This window comes from Neodiprion fabricii, chromosome 1 (assembly GCF_021155785.1).
Source record: "Neodiprion fabricii isolate iyNeoFabr1 chromosome 1, iyNeoFabr1.1, whole genome shotgun sequence".
Classification (NCBI taxonomy): Eukaryota; Metazoa; Arthropoda; class Insecta; order Hymenoptera; family Diprionidae; genus Neodiprion; species Neodiprion fabricii.
Window position 1 is genome coordinate 4884181 of NC_060239.1, and position 22147 is coordinate 4906327.

At 42.3% G+C, this 22147-nt stretch overlaps 1 protein-coding gene and 2 non-coding genes across 3 annotated transcripts in view; 1 reads left to right on the forward strand and 2 right to left on the reverse strand.

Annotated features, from left to right (window-relative positions):
- LOC124185745 (sestrin-3) overlaps positions 1-22147 on the reverse strand; it is a 109646-nt gene that overhangs the window by 52131 nt on the left and 35368 nt on the right. The gene's annotated exons all lie outside the window — the stretch shown is intronic.
- Trnak-uuu lies at positions 2701-2773 on the reverse strand. The gene has a single exon. It is a non-coding gene; the product is annotated as a tRNA-Lys (tRNA).
- Positions 7401-7473, forward strand: Trnak-cuu. The gene has a single exon. It is a non-coding gene; the product is annotated as a tRNA-Lys (tRNA).

Consider the following 22147-nt stretch of genomic DNA (forward strand, 5'->3'; position numbering starts at 1 on the left):
CGCTCGTACGACGACGATTATCCATTCGAGATTCTGCACGACAACGCGGATGACGCGAACGCTCTTTAATATCGGCGGCTGATTGTTGGTTGCAGGCTATTTCCGTACGTACGTACCTACGATACACGACGTATCACCGTGCAATAAATTAGCACGACTAACCGGATCGTAATTCAACTCCTTGATCACGTATCGCTCATCCTATCCGACCTTAGCGAATCACTTTTAGTCGTCGGTTCATCAACGACGGCATTTTGATAATTATACAAGCGCGTTATCGGGTGTGAAACAACTATCGTTTGATTTTCAATTTTTATAGAAATTCTAAAACCAAACACAACGTCTACTCTTTTGCGACGATTTCTGGCTCTGGGTTTTGTTATACACGCGATTTTTTATTGTTTGTTGTATACGACATGTACGTGTATACTTTCTTCATACATTTAATATCTACGTATGTTTACTTGCAACTACTTGAAAATAAATAAATACGAGTGGGCAGAGCTCGTTAAAAGAGTAAGTCGCCATTTGCTTGGTACGTAAGAAATAGCTCTGTGAGTTTTGTAATATGTGCCGGTGTATATTTAGATTGATTTATTTTTGTAATAATTTCGCGGGTGAATTGAGGAACAAATAAAAATACATCTTTCTCTTTACCTACGTATACATGTATCTTTTTCTCTCTTTCTCTGACCGCACAGTGTCTTGTTAAATCGTAAAACATAGATCGTATAAGCGATCGTTTTATTTCTTCGTTTCCTTAATTTGTTTTTAACCCGTTGACTCATCTTTCCATGTATGTACTTGTAGATTCTGTGCACGATATAACGCCGGCTTTCAGTCAAAAGTGCATTATACGCGTCGAGGCAATAAACTCGATATAATTACACAAATTGAAATTGCATAAAAGCGGCAATCAAGTCCTAATTAGAGACCGATGACCCGGGTAGAAGGAAAATATATATATATATATATATATGAATACATATACATATACATCGTCATCAGAATCCAACACGTCATTTTCACGATTCCCGGTCATTTATGTACATCATTTACAATATCGTTCACTGTATAACATGTTGCATTACAGCTTTTTTACAGCATGTAGCTTTGCGATGCAAAGAGTGACGAAAATAAGGAGTATAACACATACAAACCCATCAAAATGCTACATCCATTCTCTGTGCATAAAGATGACCATCATAATCACTGGGAGTTTCCTAATCGATAATCGATTCGTTATTAATTATTACATTTTTTTTTTTCTCTCATCCTCTCATCAAAGTTTGTTCTTCTATCCGAGTGAATTTGAATATTAACAAATTTCGATATCGTTGACACGCATACGCGTGAATAAATGAGAATATGATGTAATTTCATCCGGCAGTTTTTTTATTTACTTATTTATTGTTTTTTTTTTCCCCTCATCAGATAACCAAAAAGACGTTGAAGTGTGACGGTTATACGTTGAATGCATGGATGTAGGTGTGTGTTTTGCGTCCTCCGCGCCAGCTGTGCCGACGATGACGAAAAAGAAAAAAGGAAAAGGAAAAGAAAAAAGAAGAACGAATCCGGCTGGCAGTTTGTCGACAATCTTTGACTGACCTGTCAGCGGGCCGAGGATAAAATCGCCGCGTCCCAGCCTCGGAGCAGAGATGATTAATTAGCCGTTCTGTGATGACGTATTCGGGTGAGATAAACGATCATCGGTTAGGGCGAGATGACTTCCCCAATTAAGAAGCTCTCCGTCATTTGTGGGAGAGGATCGGTTTATCGTGAAAAAGCCCTAGTTTGGTACGTTTTCACCATTCCAAATAACCTGCTAAAATAATTCTAACAGTATTCAAACAGTTTTTTAACGATACATGTTTTACAGAATTTTTCCAGCTACTGTAACAAATGAAATTTTTACGGATACCTGTTTGATGCAGTGTTACGAGCCACAGACTGAAGAATTTTCACATTAGTCATGTATTTTTTGAAAGAGAAATTTCAATTGGTTTTATCCTCACGAGACGAGGTCTGATGATCGAGTCGTTCGATTTAATACGAAAATAAAATCTCCAAAAATTAAATGCTCAAGAAGAACAAAAAATCTGTAAATTTTTATAAGTTCAATCACGCGAAGGTTTCGACGAACTATTTTTGACCCTACAATTTGAACGGGTAAATTATACGAACATTACATACGTAGTAATTGCATTATCGACGAAAATTCCCGCAGGACAAAATCGGTGATCGCATGGACGGGAGCGGCTGTGCTTTTCACCCTCTACGTCACTGATTGGCGAGTTGTAAACAGCCGTATACCATTCTACGGCGATAAGTTCAAGAAGTAGAATCTTCGACGATAATTTGGAAATTCGAAAATCGTGGAGGAAGAGAACGAAGGAGAGAAAATAAATCCATTACACGTGACGTAACGATGCCGTATAAAGAATAGGAATCAAGGATGAACTAATTCGATTTCACAAACTCGCGCAATAAAAGATAATATGAAAAAACGAGTGAGTCATTTAAACTCATCGATGATTGCATCGTCGAACGTGGTCGTTTTCTCAATATTTATTTTCCGTCAATCTTTGCTTCACACGAGCGGTTTACCGTGTAATCATAATCATAGGGTAAAATAGACCGCGATTAGAGAGGAATATTGAAAAATGAAAGACAAAGCGATAGAAAAAAAAAAAAAATTACCGCCCGAACAGGGACTTGAACCCTGGACCCTCAGATTAAAAGTCTGATGCTCTACCGACTGAGCTATCCGGGCCGTTGAGGACAAGATGTCAGTTGGGTCAGTATAATTTTGCTCGCTTTCTAAACGTCGAGTTGTAAAAAATTACGAATCGATCCGAGACGCCGAACACCGTGTTTATATTACATGTCATATTATATTATTTATAATATTTCACACATCATTTATTGGGGGAATTGAAGAACACGCCGCGTCGTATCTACCGAGTTTGTTTTACCGAAGAAAGAAGAGAAAAAGAGAGAGGGAGTATAAGAAATATGAGATTTTAACGAGACGGTTAATTCTGGAACAATTTAGTATAATTATTTGGTACAATTACCAAAGCTACAAGCTTTGCAAGCCAAGTTTCATCTCAAACGACAGTTAAGTTATCCTGACGAGGTAACGAGCCGTACTTTTACCACCCACGCGTATCTCGCTCTAGTTTTGTCGTGTGAGTGTCAGTTGTCGGTTGAGAATTGTAATTGTAAAAGAGCAAGAGAAGCTTTATGGATTATTTCAGTAGGTATAACGAATCAGTGCTTCGACCTCGGTTTCTTCATTCTCGAGATGAGAAACGAATCTCTCTTCGAGTAACGATCGCAAAATAATAGCAACGACGATTACTGAAATAAAACAGATATAGATAAGAGACGAGAAATAACACGGTAAATAAAATGTGACGATCAAGCCGAACGGATTTTGTCGAAATTTGGCACACAAATGATAAACACATTTCGAAAATAGAACTTTCTCGCACTCGATCCGATACTTTATACCCTTTATACCTATAACGTACAATATTAATATTATTCACGTCTCGTTTGATCGTGATCTCTAAATTTTGTCCGTTGCTACGTATGGAAGAAATAATGAGACGATTTTGTTACTGAGAATCAGAGAATCAGCGAGAGGTCGTAACTGATGCAACCCAACATCGCTGTTACTCGATACTCTCGAAGCGGTCGCTGGAAGAAAAGAACCCGGAAAATTATGAATGATAAATCGTGCCGATTGATAAATTTACTACAAATCGTTATATTACAGAAATGTGATTCATTTCATTGAAAGTTAAAAAATTATTCAACATTCATAGCGAATTCTATAATCATCGGATCACGCGAGCAAATGTTTTGAAAATTTTGCCAATTTTCAAACAAATATTTCTGCAATCTTTACGAGTCTGAACGGAATAACAAGCAAAAAAGAAGACGAAAAATAAAAAAAAAAGGAGACGTATATTAATGTGCGAAAAATGTAAGGTTATTCCGAGGGTTGTTCAAACTAATTCACGGTGCACATGTAATCGTAAAATCTTTTCTTGTTCACCTTATTTCAATCTATTCCTAATGCCCAAGATCAAAAGAAACTTTTTTCAAGGTTCGATCATTTTTTCATCCGCACCTCCTCGTCTCTGGTCGTAAAAAAAAAAAAAAAAAAAAAAAAAACGTCAGTAGATAGGTATCTACATTCTTCGAGGCGAGACACGTCGTATTTTCATTTTCCAGGTCGTCGTTGCTGTTGCTTTTCCACGATACGATAGACTTATAATTGAGTTATTGCACATAGCATAATCGAGAAAGAATTTGTTAAATTAAGCTAATATAAATTCGTTCGATACTATGCAACGTTAAAACGTGGTAAAAGATTTTTTAACTACGTAAAGAAGAAAAAAAAGAAAAATAAATAAAAATACCCTTCTTGGTAGATTTGATGGGTAAATTTTGTCTCTGGTTTAAACGAATTTCCGCAGAGTTTACCGCGACGAATCTTTACGCTCCGCGCGTGTGTATATGTATAGAAAGGCAGAATTGTTTTTATCCTTGACACGAAATATTGCCAGCAATAAGCATACAATTGTGTAATCATCCTGAAAGTTTGATAAACGATAAAAAGATTTAAAAGCATAGAAAAAAAAAAATGCATAAAAAAATAATATGCGCACGTGTATGAAAAACGATATTATTATCAAAATTTGACGCCCGTCTATATATACCGCGTATCAAAAAGGTCAATCGGTACAACTTAGATTCCTGCACGTTTATACGAAGCTCAACGTTTACAGAGAACTCATCATTAATAATTAAATGTATATTAAGCTCGATAGATTCCGCGTTTAAAAGAAGGTCGATCAAACCAGCGTAAACTACTGCACGTTTATACGAAACGGAAAGTTTACACGGGTAACGCATCATCGGCAAATTAAATGTATATCAAACGTCAAATATTTGCTTTACACGGGATAAAGAATTTGTGGAAAACCAAGGAATTTATTACAAACAAGCATACGTGCATTTCTCAACGTTTCTCGCGACACATTATCATGTGATTATTGGAATGCAGGACCGACGTCACACTAAATTTTATCATCACCGGCTCCTGCCATGTGCCTAGATATTCCCTTGTTTACACTTGATTCTTAAACTCTTATCTTCCCCCGTATCCCGTTCCTCCCCTCGCCCTCCAACACCGCGCATTCTTTTCGTTTGTACACGGCGAAAACGTTGCCAAAAATTTCACGCACGTTGTAAATACGTGCTCGATATATGCCTGTACAAGTTGCGCGCATACACGCGCACGTAAGATACACGTTATACGTGTAATATATAAAAATATATGTATATTTGAATAAATATTTTCGTAAGCCGCGGAGACACAGCCGCTTAGCTTTTTCGCTTACAATTTCACCCCGAGAAAGTTCCGTGACGTACGCAATTGTTTGGAAATCTTTCCATTCGAAGCAATAAATTGCATCTACGTGATAATTAGCTGACAGAATCTGTGACGTGTATTAGACAGCGTTATAGAATGTTGAAAAAAGTTTCCTCGTCATTCTACGCGCGCCGACCGATACGAACTTTGACCACGTCAAGTTTTTCCCAATTTCTTTGTTCTGATTCTCTTTTTCTGTTTTCTTCGTCGTTCAGCTCCGATTGAAAAGCCTCGATCAACGGACAGTGATTAATTTCTCTCCCTTCCCGCAGAGGCTCTTCGTTTTTATCCGCGGTTCTCTCGATTATCTCTACGTAACCTCTCCTCTTCTCATCAGGCAAATTTGGCGAAAAAAAAAAATAAATAAATAAAAAAAAAAAGTAACCGATCCTCGACGGGCGATTCCTTTGTCAATGGAATCAATTTATTATTTACCTACATCGGACACGGAGTACCGACGTAGATACAGGTACGTACCATGAACACAAGTTGTTGTGCAGTCTAATATTGAGAACTTGACACATGGGGAGGAAGAAGAAGAAGAAGAAGAAAAAGAGATGCCCTGGCCGAGCTCCAACCTGATCTCGCCTTGAGATGCCTCTATAGAGATAAATAGAAGCCAAACTATGTAGTTCGCATCTGGAACCTAACGAGAGACAGAGAGAGAGAGAGAGGGAGGGAGAGAGCCTCTCGACGAGGACTTATTGTCAACATACCAAACCTCTGACAAATCCACATTTATATTACAGGTACAAACATATGACATTCCCAATCGGGCCAATGCGACGAGAATCGTCTTTCCCTGCAGCTGCACCATCCCACATATCATGGCGAATACTTTCCGTATTCCTTAGCAACGCCGCAAGGATTATAAAATCTGCAAACTCCCGTTGCACGAAAACTGGAGATCGAACGACTAATAGACGAGTCGATGTTCACCACTCGCGAATCGATATTCAGTTAACGGAATTACGACAGAGTTGAATGGTCCGAGTCTCGTTCCAGCATGACGGAAGAGTCTCGTCGACGATAACGAACGACGCGGATTCTGTTTTCCCGCACTGCGTCCTCGCCTGGAAAGGCAGGCTGCAGGGTTACGATCTCACCGTTCTCCGAACTCTGCATGCACCAGGACCGGCACCAACAGCAGGCGGGGAGTCTAAATTTGAATCTTTTGTTCGTAAGACGGAGGAGGGTGATTAACCCAGAAAGTCCAGTGTGATCTACCGAGTGTCGACCCTCCGCATCGCGGCTCGGCAACGCGGTGAAATCCTCAACGAGGAACGAGGGGTTCGATGCTGCTGCTGCATGCTCGGACTGACCGCTTACCCTGGCCATTAGCCAGAGACGACGAGTCTCAAATATACTCTTCGTGGTCCGAGCTTCGGTCCCACAGTTAGAAAACCCGCTCGTCCATCCGCAGCCCCAAAATCCCTCGGGAATTCTTTGCGCATGGTGCACGAGTCGAGTGCCTGATGGAAACACCTTGACGGATCTCCGATATATGGATTAAAACTGAGAAGCATCTCGAAGAAAGCGTAGGACGCGAACCAAGTGAACGTCCTTTGCGGACGCTTGAAGAGGTTTACTCTCTGGTAATCAAGGATTGTCGGGGATCGTTTGATTCCAGAACTTCGGCACGACGTTTCAGTTTTGTACATTGAACGGAAAAGCGTATTTTAAAAATACGATGCGAACATCTGTCGCAGAGACGATAATTTCGCTTCGGTGCAGCGGTGCAACGCTAGTTTGTAGCATATTTTCGTCCTGTCGTGAAAACACGAGGCTCGAGGCACTAATATCGTGCGAATTTTCGTCGTTCCGCACAATTTGTCCGAGGATGAGGAAAACGATGAGGCGAGACGAGGCCTTAATTGCACGGTGATTTAGGCGACCCTTGAGGCGAATCGTATCCGGGCTATGAAATTGGGCAGTGACGTACTTTCCACAAGCCCGGCTAGCTCAGTCGGTAGAGCATGAGACTCTTAATCTCAGGGTCGTGGGTTCGAGCCCCACGTTGGGCGATGATATTTTTTCCACACCGATTCTCGAGGGCGTAAAGTTCATTGACCCAATTTTTAATTGCTCACCGATTTAACAACAACAGCAGCCTTTGGCGAGGGCTCGATTATCTCGTTATTTCGCTAAAAATAGACGAATCTCATCCATCGCCGACTTAACCGACTCCGACGTTATACCTACACGTACATAATATCGCGATTCGCCGCCGTACTATGAACGAGGAGGAGTTCTTCCGTTATTATCTGCGCTTAGTATCGCGGAGAAGACGAGAGTTCGTTCATTAGACTCTAAGTTCCCCCGTTTGTATAGATGCCCGCGCCATGATTCTGGTGCACAAAGCAGCCGTTATCAAATACCCCGGTTTTATCTTACGAGAGAGAGAGAGAGAGAAACGTGCATGCCACTTTAACGCGGTGGCCACAACGGACTCTTTAAAACGAATATACGCAAGAAGAGAATTGTACGTTATCTAAATATTTTTCCGAAGCTGCGGTGTAGGAAAAATGTGGAATACCGCAACATTGTCCGTGGGACCAAGAGGTCGATAAACGAGTATAAATCGAGTACAGATACGATATCTCGAGTACCGCGAGACAGGCTTTTTCGCGGAACGACGAAGCTTGTCGGAACCGGCGGTTTGTTGCGTGGTTTCTGGTTTAAAATGTGCGGTGGCCGCTTCGATCCGTTGCATTTAATTACATTCACGCAGCAATGAACATGCGAGGCGATTACAATTGGGCGGAGTTTGACGATTGCCGACAGAAGTGATAAACGGATAGGGGAAAACAAATAAAAGTGGAGCAAAAATTTGAAAAAAAAAAAAAAAAAAAAAACCCAGAAGCGCGGGGAAAACGTCGCAACGCGTGTACGCGTGGCTAACCTAAATCCACTGAAATAATCGAGAGCTGCACGTGTACTCGTGAATCTAGGTAGGTATGCCCACCAACAACATTAAATATACACGATGCTGCTGCTGATGCCGTTGCTCTCTCACGCTTCGTCGCATGTGTAACAAACGCAGGCATTCACGCGTGATACGCAAAAGCCATCGTAACTAAAAGCGGAGAGACCCAAGAGCGACGGCATTTAAATTTTTTTACAATTCTTGTCAAACGCAAAAAGCTGACGTACGCGTGTTGGCTTTTCCACTTACAATTAAAATACGCTATTCGTCGATCTACGCCGATTTTACCGACATTTACGTAACAACGGTCGGTAACACAGGGGACTGCAAATCAATTCGTATCCCGACTTACGGATCATCTGTATTATACTTATTGTGCGCTATAATCGATGATACAAAAGATCGTTTCGCGGTTCGTCGAGGGTCGTTTCATCCCCTCGAATCTTTTAAATATTGTAACAATCGACGAAAGCTTCATCGCGGAAAAGAAAAGATCCCGCGGTAGTTACGCGGCGATATTTGTGCAGCACGAAAAACTTTCGGCACTCGAAGAATCCCATTTTTAGATGCATTGGATGTCTACTTTTTTTTTACGCGTGCCGTTCAAGAGACCCGTGACTCGAGCACCTGAATTTGCAGGCCAAGAAAAGTACAACGCGAGGTACGAAGAACGTTTGCGTACGAAGACGGGAATCCTTGGTCGACTTGGCAACACGCATACGTCATTTTTGTTATTCGTTTGGCACGTGCACGTGGACCGAGACACGTGCCGACGAAAAAAGAGTTCTTGATTCGTGACAATATCGCGCATGAAATTATTCATCGTTCGACGAGAGTGTTCCGTGTGGCACACAGCGTGATCCCTTGCGAAACTGGGCTAGTTGAAGGTACTTCCCGTTGAATCGTACGTAAGCTTTGTTAGGTCGTGGCGTTCGCCGCAAAGCAATCCGTGCTACACCTGAAATGTAACCGGTGTCACGATTGAACTGGCAACATGACCGCGTCGGTTTTCCTCTGATTCATTCCCCGTTCCCGGTACTCGAAATAGGTGCCAACGCATCTGTTCCCCGTCTTAATTCGTAACGAAGATGGTCAACAAACGGCGAAATTCACATGCAGCTCCACGGTTAAGAGAACAAAGCTCGACGCTACCGGCGTAATTTTTCTACTCTCCCCGTAAAACGAGTAACTCGGAAAATAAAACGAAAATCATTTAATCATTCATACTTGTAGTTAAGATATCAAATTACAGCTGGGACAATTTTGTGAAAATTTAGGTAAAAAGCGAATGAGCTTGGAAAGAAACGAGCAATCAACCGGCTCGAAGGATCGGAAATTACTCCGTGCGAAGAAAACAAATTTAGAAGAATATTTACGCACGAGGTAGTTATGCATACAGATATTACGCAACGTGTTTTTGTGGGACACGGTAACTAGGTTATTTTTTATTTTCTGCTCCGCAGTTTTGCGTTGTATTATGATTATTGTTATTGTTGTTGTTATTATTATTTTGCGGCAGGAAAACAAGAGAATTATCGAATGCCGAGCCTAACGAGTTCGAACGGATGACTCAACCACCCTAATACGGTAATAACGATAACAGGAGCGAAGTTTGACGAATTCAATTTTCTCTGTGCACCACTCGAATTTCATTATTTTGCGTTACGCAGTATCTGGTATAAATGTATTTGTTTTACAACACTGAGAGAAATTTTTAGTTACGTTTACCGCTCAGTCCTCGACTATTTTCGTTTTTTACCACAACCGAAAAATATAGTTCTAGGTAGAAAATGAAAATTAATTTTCGTTTTTCGTAATTCCAACAAATATTCAAACAGTTTTTTTAACGATACCTGTTTTACTCAATTTTTCTAGTTACTGTAACAAATGAAATTTTTCTCAGTGAATAAACTCGTAAAAATCGAAAAGACGTTTTTCCTTCAACTTCGTAAAAAAAAAAAGCACTCCCCCCCCCTAATTCAGAGCCGTTAAAGACATTTCTTCTATCATGCAAGAGCCACATGGCCACCGCGTGATCTCGACCATATGGACATCACTACACACCTAACCCACGAGCACAAACGCACACAAACACGGATCACAGGCCTAAAAACGCGAGAGTCCGTTCTTCTCGCGTGGAATACCGTGTCCGCAAATACAGGTACCAACATCGACAGGCATTTTGCAGCCTTAGAGCGTAAAAGGCGTGACCGTCAACGTGTTACACGTGTAACGCGTGTACACGTACGCACGTATATATGTATAAATGCAAACAGGGAACGCGGTCTGGTCCGCGTTAACAGTGTCGTCCATTGTTGTCATCTCTCCGGTGCGTAGATCATTCGACATGTAACCTCGCGGCGTTAAGGGAAACGTTTTTTCAACCGTTCGCGGTGATCGATCCGATCGGTACATTGAACGAACAAAATTGTTACAAAAATAAAGAGTGTCGCATAATTTTCGAAGCAAGGCTCGGACAAACCAGCCGTGGGTCGGTTCTTCTTCTTGACCTAGTTTATCACGAATTGCATACGACGATAGCCTCGGGGTTGTATTAAATTTTCTAAACAGGCCTTCGAGATCCACCCACTCACCTCCGCAGGTTGAAAATTATACGCAAGGAGGATCGGCGGAGTATCGTATGCATGCGGGTTGTCATAGAATAGATGTCTCCCTGGGGTCAGAGGCTCTCCTTTCCATCGACAAAAATACGCCGACCACGTACGTCTGTATCAACGGGCGAAGAATTCTATTCATAGACAAAGCTTGGCCAATTAATCTGGGGTCAGAATCAACCGGTGCGCAATTTCCACTGTATACGCAAGGATGAGGCTTTGCTTTTCGCTACACGTTATAATTGTCTCAACTATTTCGGCAATTTGCCAAATTGAGAGAAAAAAATAAATAAATAAATAAATAAAAAAAAAAAAAAAAAATGCGAGCGCGAAAAGCTGTGTTTCTTTTTTATTTTTCTCACTCTCTTCGTTTCCGAAAGATACTTATAGGCCGCCGCAACACGTTTATACAAATTACGGAATGTCATTTTCATCGATCAATCAACGCGTACGCACATCGCTGTCACGCAGGGTGCGAACGGTGGTTTGCCATATGCGTTATTTTGGTTCGACGCGTTGTCCGATTTTTAAGCATTGTATGTTGGAAATTTTTTGAAATTCTGCCAAACTATTTTACAGACCCCGTGAAAATCGAGAAACATACGCTTATACTTATATTCATACATTGCATGACACGCTGGCGCCAAGAATGGCACCTTGTTACGAATGCGTAAAATTCGCGACTGCCGTATTACGTTAGAACGACGTTAAGACGGAGGAATCGCTGTTGAAAACAAGTGGCTCTTTAAATAGAAACCATGTAGAGATATTTCGTGTAGATGCGCCTCCACGTGTCGAATGCCGATGCGGCTTTCTGCTCAACAACGTGCGAGGTACAATGCACGTGGATGGAAACTTTGGTCCGAGTCAGAGTTTGCGGTAAACGTAAGAAGGCGGGCGTTTCCACTTCTCATTCTCTCTTCCGCTCATTTTTTCTCCTCGAGAATATTGCATTCCAATACCGCACAAAGGCCGCGGCGCAGAGTCGCACCAATTATGCAACAACACCCTCGAATGCCTGCTCCTGCACGCGTCTAAGAATATCGCCTCGTTCCCCGGTGCGATGGACCCGAGAGAGTGCAAGCACGTGGTGCCTGCGGGCTGCGATATTTCTTTTTCATTTCTCCATCTTTTTTTCTTACCATTTATTGTATCAACAGACGTTATCGCATGCCGATATCGTCGCAGTTATTTTCATTATTCTTTTGCACACAATAATATTAACCCTCGCGTTGGTACAAATATTTATAAATCGATGTTGTTAATCCCCGTTTGCACCACAAGAGAGCCTCGTGTGACGAGACAGGCACGCGTGTCGCTGGGACTTGCGAGAGAAAAAATTGGGTCACTGTACAAGTGCATTTGCTTTGCGATGCGTAACGCGTCTCCTTTATTATTATTGTTATATACATATATATATGTATATTTTTTGTCATACTTTCAACGTGATCGTCCGACACTTTGAAATGGAACAATAACAAATGATTCGGGTTCGTACATACCGCACAGCTTGCTGGAAAGTTTCGCGATGTTATATTTACCTCGCGTGTATTACTCACGATCAGTTTATCCAGCTGCTTGTCTATCCGTTAAAGCGACACTTTGCTTGCCTAGAAGATTTCAAACATCGTAGCGACGCTCGGAACGCCCAGGCATTGGCTGCAGCCGCGTGACGTCACGTCGACTCGAGAGTGGCGGGACTTTCAATTTGAACGTGAAAATGCCTGGCTGTTCACAGACTGGAAAAAATTTTTAACGTTTCGAGACGGATGCATCGCGGGTTTGTGCGACAGGCGGAAATAACGCGTGTGCCCGATAACAACGTTTGATTTGCCCATCATCGCAAGCGTCACAAAGAAGTAGCCGACACTTTGGTCGGCCGGGCTAAGCAACGCTTCTGAAGTGACGTGTAAGCGTAACGTGGGTTACAAACGTTAAAGCCACAGGAGCCGATGTGACCGTTGCTAATTCGGGTGAACGTGCGGCGGCGTTTGTAAACTGTTGTTAAAAATACGAGAAGTACACGATAAGCCGGAGGGCATTGAAAACATCGAACGGGTTCAAGGGAGGTCGTGGAATACCGATCGAACCGCGACTACGCGGCTTGCGTCGAAACGCCTGCGAACGATGAAACGGAAAACCGCGTATTCTAATTCAAAGTCTCCCACACGTACCTGGTCGAAGAAGGTAAAGAGAAGCAGCGGTTGACGAACACCACCGTTACGGGGTGGAAATTAGTTCCAAGCTCCCGAAGCTTCTCAAGAGCTCGAAGCGTTGTTACGCAACCGAGAACCATGCACGCGTGCATTCGACTTTGGGCGATGAATTCTAAATATAAATTTCATACGCGTACGTAATAGCCGACGAAGATCTTTGACGATAACAGAGATCGTTCACTCGGTGTAACAAATTGCTCCAATAAATTATAAATCTACGCACACCGCGCTGTAGGTAACGCAGCACGGGTCAAAAGTAAAAGCCGGCTTACGTCGCTTCTGTTCAACTCTAGCCGTACGTAGTTCACGGACGTGGCGTGGCGTGCCTTATCCACACCACGACACGTCTCGACTGCGGCCAAGCCGTGCTTAATTCTGATTCTAAGCGATGCCGAGCACGTAGCGAACCGTTAATAACCGGCAACTAAACCGAAACCGAGATCGACCTCCTCCTCCTCCTCCTCTTCCTCGTCCTCATCCACCTCCTTCTACTTCTACTTCTACTTCTGCTTCTGGTATTACGCTCGGCTAACCCCCGCAGCGTGAAACGTGCTCAAGCAGCTAAACACGGTGAAACGATCAGACGACGAACTGTTGCTGATGCCGTGCTCACCCGCCTAATTGCAAACGCGTGTGACCCTCGCCCAGGTCAGCGATGGTTTCTCTCTCTCTCTCTCTCTCTCTCTCTCTCGGTTCATCGTCGTCCCCGATGCACAGGTGAATACGAGATATCGGGACAAAATCGAGCGAGGAATTTACCGGCAGATTTTTTACCTTTGTTTTTCAAACCCCAGAGCCTCTGCAGGGATGCCGAGAGTGGATCTTAAGTGGTCCGGAAAGAAGCTGCATCGGCGGATTGTTTGCTTCGTTTTTGTTGTTGTTGTTTTTTCTCTCTCTCCGATTTGTCCTCCTATAAATAGGCTTCCTGCCTGACCGAGGCCTGGCGCGTTGGCTGGTCGAACGGCGATCCATAAATTTAGGAGCTTCACGTTTCGTTGGTAAAAAGGTGGCGAGACGAGACGAGAACAAATCGGTCAAACGCCGAAGGTGCTTCCCCTGCACCGCGACACGGTATCCGACGTTATTTATCGCCCCGTCTTTTGATTTAATAATCGACCGAATAATTATGATCCAGGAAACGGGACCGGAGAACGAGACGTAAATTAGCCCGCAAGCGGTCGACTCCATTCGTCGGATCGGTACATAACTCACCCGCGAACCTAAATCACTCGTATCGATCAGCGCCGAACGTTTTATCGATCCATCTGCTCTCGATCCGAAGATAATGAAGAACGGCTCTGAGTTTTTGTACCTTTTAACGCTTCGATGATCCGTTTGCCACGAAACACGGTTAAGAAATGATGCGGAAAAGAGACGAATTACTTTGGACGAAAAACGCACAAGTACATGTAACAAGTCGAGTGAAAACGTCAACCATTATTGGCTCTCCGTGCGGTATCAACTTCGCATTACGTATTTCGAGGGTAGTTTTACGTCATTTGAAAATGCGGGCAGTGGTGCCCGAAGATACGTAGTGTGAATAACGAATACGCGGCATCGAGAAAAGCAGCGACGGCGTTGTTTTCTACGTACATACGTACAGTGCGTGGTGGAGGTAAAAGCCTTGAGAATATTTACATCAAATTCTCTATCACAGTGTACGTACATTCGTGTACGTTAACGTGCATACATGTATACACACACACACACACGCGCGTATATACGCGGTGTCGGGGAGTCTCTCGGCCGAGCATATTAAGAATGAAATATAATACGGAAGAGGAATATAACGCGGAAGATTGAACATGCAGGAACAGAGAACGGTGCTTACGAGATTCGAAAACAGTCAGACGCGCTTGGAATAATGCAGAAGGTGGGTTCGGCCAGTTTGTATTTGTAACACGGCGATGCCGCGCTGTTTTCCATCGCTAGATTTCAGCAGCCATGCACCGCTCTTCGACTCTTCCTCCTCAATCGTGACGTCATCCCGCACACGTGTACCTCACATGCGGGGGCGATGCGATCGCAATCGCGTACTAATTGCATGTATCGTGTAATACAAACGCACGTGGATAGGAAAAAAAAGAAAGAAAAAGAAAACGAAAAAATAGAGCAACCGAGCCAAATTTTTTTTCGGCGAAGATAAGTACGAGAGACTCGACGATCATCCCCTGCGGAACGGTCAGAAGACGTGATTCGAAAGCTCGAAAGCTCTGTCGTTTAAAAAATATTAGACTCTCGGTGTCGATTTTTTTCCCTTTATTTTCGTACAAAGTATACGCATATACAAGGCAATTCGTCGCTTATACCTGCCACGGTGGAATTTAGACCGTGCAGACTTAAGCTCGATAGAATTTGCAAAATTTTGCAACGTACGTGCGAAGAAGGGAGTAAAAAGAAACCGACAACCTTAGGTAGGTTGTGAGTTGTATTACAGACATGCGGATTGAGATATCGTAGCGTTAAAAACTAGCAACGTTCTAGCAGCTTTGCGTATGTATTGTATAAACACGGTGTATATAGGTTGAGAAAATACAGTCCTCCTGTAAAAGAGTGTGCTTGTACAAGTGGACGAGCGTAACTCGCAAGTCAAATACTCGAGTTATCGTTTTTATTCGGCAATTAGGGTGTAGGAGATCAATAAAACCTCTGAATTCCATCCATTCAATGTTATAATGCTCGAACAACAACTTATACATATATATGCACACTTGGATACATAATATCGTACCTACCTACTTCTCGAAGCGATAAGATTAGACCGATTTAAGAGTCGCAGACGTTATTTTTCACGTCTGTTTTCTACCGCGTTAGAGTTTAGTACGCGTGTGAGCGAAGAGTCTGTCAATGCAACGTGGCGATAAAATGAGGAGAATCAAAGCTGGGATGGATGAAAAACGGTGCGTAAGGGGGAAAGAAGAGGAGAACGTAACGCGGCCGCTGCCAGAAAAGAGTCTGTTCGAGTAAACTGTAAGCGCGTTATCATAGGTCTAATCTCTGAGCATACATCTAGGGCAAACGTTGGGGATCAGCGGTTTTTGTTTTGTGTCGTACAAGACGCTGAAACGCTAGCGCGCGTTCAAACAGAATGTGAGACACGGTGTTGGGGGTAATCTGTTAGATGCCTTATCGTTCTCTGACCTGCAGCTTGCCCTGGAACAAAACGATTCTGCGCAAACTTATTACTTGCGACGATGATCGTCGTTCGGGAAACACCACGGTCCACGATTCGCATTATCGAAGCATGTATTGCAATGGGAGGAATTCGTTCGCCGTCTTTCGCCATTGCCGACGAACGACTGCGGTTCTTGTTCTTGTTGCGGAGGATCAACGGGTGCCATTCTCATCACGGAAGGTTCAATTTGCTCGGCAATTATCGGAGGTGTTTCTGTTCCACGCGAGTAGACGACTCGCTGTACGCGATGATCGTAAAAAAGGGTCCACGCGACTACGGTTGCAGCGGAAACGAAACAGCGATCGACGACGACCAAAGTCCGGTGAAACGTGACTGCGGTATAAAAAAAAAAAATAAAAAATTCGACGCCAACCGCGCAGAGTTGTTTGCGCCAATGCGAATGTCCCAGAGGCGAATGAATCGAAGCGAATGCATTTTATTCCGTGAGAAATGATAAGGATAACAATGTCGTCCGGTCTTTGTTTCGCCGGGATGGCGGTCGGCGTCTCGATTAGATTGTAATATTGCATATTGCTAATGTGACGTTACGAAATTTCATATGTAACAAAGACACGAGGAAGAGATTACAACGTATAGGTATCATAACCCAGTTTCAACGGACGATTCCCAACCCCGACTTATCGTCTATTTCGTTGTTTGCACTCAACCGCCGCGGTATTTTATTATCTTAACGATTCCACGCGAGAAGTGCAGGGCAATCGGCCAAGCGGTTATCGTGTCGGTACGTCTCTCCACGTGGCTGTGCGTCACTCGATACTCGCAATTGTATTCGTTATTACGGGCCTCCTTTGCAAAGCCAAAAAATAAGAAGAAGAACACGAAAGACAAATTTGAGACAACTTTCCCACGATGAAACGGTTTTAACGACGATCAGAGGCCCTAGTTTATATCGGTGCACACAAATCGAGCCTTTTCTTATCTCCGACTTTGGTAGGTAGGTACACAAGAACCTTGTTCAGACACGACGCGATGATTGTGGGCGGAAAGTTAGCCTCGAAATGAGTTGCGACGAATGATATACCTGCGAAGGAATTTCAAACAGACCGTGAACAATGATCGAAGTTGCGTCACGTCGCGCGTTTCTTGTTTTCGTTGATTAAATAACAAACCGCAGCCGATCGTTCTCCCCGTCGATGCATGTTCTATATAATTATAACAATGCCGATGATTATTTTTATCACGTGATAATTATACGCGTTGCTCGATCAGGGCGAGGAAAAATACGCGAAAATAATACTCGCGTAACAAGGTATAACAGAGCTACACACGACGCATGGGATTGTTGTTACGTGCGTTCGGAATATCAGGTTCGAGATAATTGTTGTACTGTTTACTACCGTACACTTCCTATCGATTAACATTTAGAGCAAACTAGATCCCGGATAAATAAACGATGACGCAGAAACGCGGCTGCGCAACAGAAATTTCACACGTTTCATCGTAGTCGGGATTGTTGCCCGATTTTATCACCGATTTATCGGAAAATTTTGCCTCCGCGAATAAAGTTCGTGAGAAAACTTTGTCGGTAATACGTCGGAGGGATGAAAGAAATACGCCGCAGTACCGAGTCACAGCGAGTGATGCATTTTGCAGAGAGCATCGTCGCGTTTGCGCCGGACTCTGTAATATAATTGGAAAAACTGCGGTAATATAATAACACGAACAACGAGTGTCTGAAAATAATCGACCAGTCTCCTCTGTTTTCTGATAACACATCCGTGTACGTACGCGTACAATGTTATGACGCGTTCCACACGCCGATGCACATGCACACAGGCGTGATATAACATCGGTGGTGGCGGCGGCGAGTTCAACGATCTCGGATAAACGACAACGAAGAAACAACAACGATGCGCGTAAGTGTGTAATAAATTAATGGTGCGATGAAAAAATAAAAGAAATTGAAAAAGAAGAAGATGAAAAAAAAAAACAACAACAACAACAACACGCAATATCAGACAGTAGTTTCTAAAACTTTATTACCGTTTATTTTCATTTCCTTATTTATTCTTTGTCGTATTACCAAGCGTTAAACAATCCTGGCGTCTTGCCAGAAAAAAAGTTTTATTTCTGAAGGGGTAAATTATTTTTCAGATGCTTGGACTAGATTCCTTTTTATTATTAAACTCTCGAGGAATCTCGCGCGATGTGCCACCGCCACCTGCGACCAGCGTCTCCCATACAATAATACAACATACCTTATGTACTCTCAACGACCGTACAAAAATTTTTACGGCTAGAAGGATCGAACGGTTTTTCGGTTTTCCCTACTTCCGTTTCGTCGTATTTTTTTTCTTTTTTTCTTTTTTTGAACGAATTAACCTAATCGAGTCGTTTTTGTATACCTTGGGATCGGGTGAAAAATTAAAGAAAAAAGTAAAAAAAAAAAAAAAAGAAGAAGAAGTCTAAGGAATACGGGAAATGAATGGTTATCCGGAAATATTATCGAATTTTTTTCGTGTGAAAAATAGACGATAAAAAAGAAATAAATGAATAAAATGAGGACTCGTCTGATTTACCTACCTCACTCGTTTGTTATAATTTATTTTATTTTATTTAAAGTTTCGATCGAAGAACGAAACGCCGACAAGTGTAAAACACGAGAGATTTTATCATCGTTTTCGATTGATCGTGGAGTATATCGGGCGCTTATACGTGTATATAAATAAATAAATGTATAATATATATATGTACGTATATATATGTATAAAAATGCCCCCGCCCCCGCCTCCCGTCGCTTATATCCGCGGTGCAGCGGGTTTACTTGTTGCGACCCCCGTATAAATACATCGGTATTATATTTATAGGTATAAAGTGAAACGAGGACGCCTGTTGCGCCCTCTCCCGCAACGGCGATGCCGGGTCGATGACCCGTGTGCGGTTAATTTGCCGGGGTGTGCTGATAGCCCTGTACCACTGATACTATGTGATAATATGTGACCACCCATACATACGTACGTACGTAAATGCCTCGTTGTACGCACACAACCAGAGAGCTGTTTAGATATTTCGTAACGTTACCGTTTTCTCACGTAACAACGACGAACCGAACCGTTGCAGCGAACCGCCGCCCGATAATATCATCCTTTATCCTCTTCTATTACTAGGAAAAGATTTGAATAATCTTGTTCGAGATGAATGCGAAAACTGCCGCGCGAAACGAACAAACAAGGCGATTTCTTTCCACCGATATAAATTGTTAGATTTATAAATATAGATAGTTCGTGCAATTCTTTTTTATTTTAATATTATAATATTTACTTTTTATTAAAATTTTCTTCGTCTTCTTCTTCGTCGATTTGATCAACCACTAGCAAAGCTTGCAGCGACACGCGCTCGTCTCGCAAGCGCAGCTTGCAGTCCCCGTCTCTCGCAACGAGACGCAACGATCGTACAGATCGGTAGAGCCATGTGTATTTACGACACGTGCCGGTAAATTGCGCGTCTGACAAATTCATCCGCTTCCAGATACATACAATGTGTGCTTTATACACGATACGTATATGCCTGCAAGCCGGTGTTGTAGCCTTGCGAAGCGTCTTGCAGCGACCCGGCCGGCCGGTTGGTTGTAACAACGCAAAGTCGAACGTCGAGATCGAAAATAAACAATTAACAAAATATATCGCTATTCACCTCCGACGTCGGTTGCAATTGGCTGAATATCAAGAACCGTACTCCGGGAAAGGATTCCTTTATATCGTGAGAAAATAAAATGAAAATATAGAAAAACTCTGAACGGCCGCGACGATCCGATCCAAGGTTTGGTTTATTCTTAGCCACTGAACTAGACGCTTATCGTACGTATAGAAAAAAGGTCGTGATAATCGGTAGGCAAAGATTCCCTTTGTTTATTGTCAGAATTTCAACCTATTTAAATCATCTCGCACCGTCATATTTATTTTTTTTTCTATTACGTTCGATTCCCATCAGCTACAGCAAATAAGACAGAACGTGCATGTACGAGGTTGAAGTTGGTAAGGTTACTTCAACGATGCAAGTTTAAGAAAACCGTTACACACTTCGCAGCCTGAGTTGTGAAAAAGAAAAACATGTTCATACTTTGAAAAGCCAGTTGCTTAAAAGTCGTTCTAAAATTGTACAACGATTTATTTATTCCACGACGTTTCGTTACGTCAACGTTACCAACTTCAACATGGTAAATATGTACGTGTAAATATGAGTTTGCTTACTCGAATCCAATCTTACTAATTAAATATTTCGCGTAGGAGTTTAGCACATTGCAACGACGAAAGGATCATCGCGTCCTATTTCACTCGGCTAATTATAAATCAGGCAGAGACCAGGTACGGTGCACAAGTTCTGTAAACGCATATTACACACCAACGTAACGTTTGCTCAATGAAAACAAAAGTAAAAGGAAAACGCGCAGTTTCTGTGTGCGTGGGAAACACGATGGAACAATCGCGTGTATTGGAACGAACGTATACTAGTATAGTTGATAAACACGTACAACGGCTGTGAGTTAATAAAAATTCAGCATACCTTGGTTAAGCGATACAGACGATGGTCTGACTCATTGCCCGATCGATGCAAATACCCCCGACTTAACATCGTCGTCGTTATCGCGGACGAACGTCCGACTTATTTTCGTTTGTTGTTTTCGTTTTCCTTCTATGCTTCTATTTATATGTATATGCACGTACGTATTTCTTTTTTTCTTTTTTCTTTTTTTTTTCATTCAAATTTTAAAGAGAGAGGGTAGAAAAAACAGCGACGTAGGCGTGAAAATTAACCGAAGTGAAAACGGATCTTTTCCTACATCGATGGAATTCAGAGATACGGTAGCGGATAGGAAATGTTGAAAATACAACATCGCTTTTCGCACAACTGATACGGAAAATTTATCATTGCGAAACTGTGACGAAAATTAGTAACTTCTCTTCGTATCTGGTGACGTTAGATTGTTTATACGTCGAACCGATGGAATATAAGCCGTGCACGTATGCAAGCTTTAAACGATTACGTAACCAGCTGACCTGCGCGTTATACCCTCGAGTTGGCTACTTTTTTTTCTTTTCTTTTCAATTTTAAATCCATATTTTTCTCACAATGACCCAAGTTTCGTGTTTCTCCTCGCGCGAGCCGTGATTTCTGCCTCTACACGTGTTACATACACGCGTACAGGACATAGGAGATGTTATTTCGTCCACCGATAATATTTTTGTACAAATAACACCGTAATCGCAATTCAACAATGCTCAACTAACGCGCGGCACACAGCCGATCAACAGCCAATGCTGCAGCGGTGTTGTTTTACAAAAATTCAAATGCCGTTTGACCCTCGCCGATATCAGCGTATGAACTATAATCCAGAATGTGCGCGATGACGCGTTCTCGTGATTTTTACTCAATCACGCTTACGAATAAATTATACATGTTTGTATGTACCTGCATGTATTAGGTATACACGTATTGTATTAGACAGATACGATGAACAATTTATAGCCAAGCACTTGGTTGAAAAAAGTTCGGCCCCGGCTCTGTGAAAAAAGGAACAAAAAAAAAAAAAAAACGACAAAAACGAAAAGATAGTCAATTACAACCAATTCGACGATAAATTCACCGTAGTGGAGAAATAAAAAAAAAAAAAAAAAGAATTCTCTACGGAGGAGATAAAAAGAAAAAAAAGGCAACGATTTGATAGCGTAAAATTATTGATATGCTTGAAGTAAGAAACGTGTTTCAATCGTATATAATATATGTACCCATACACCATTGCACCAT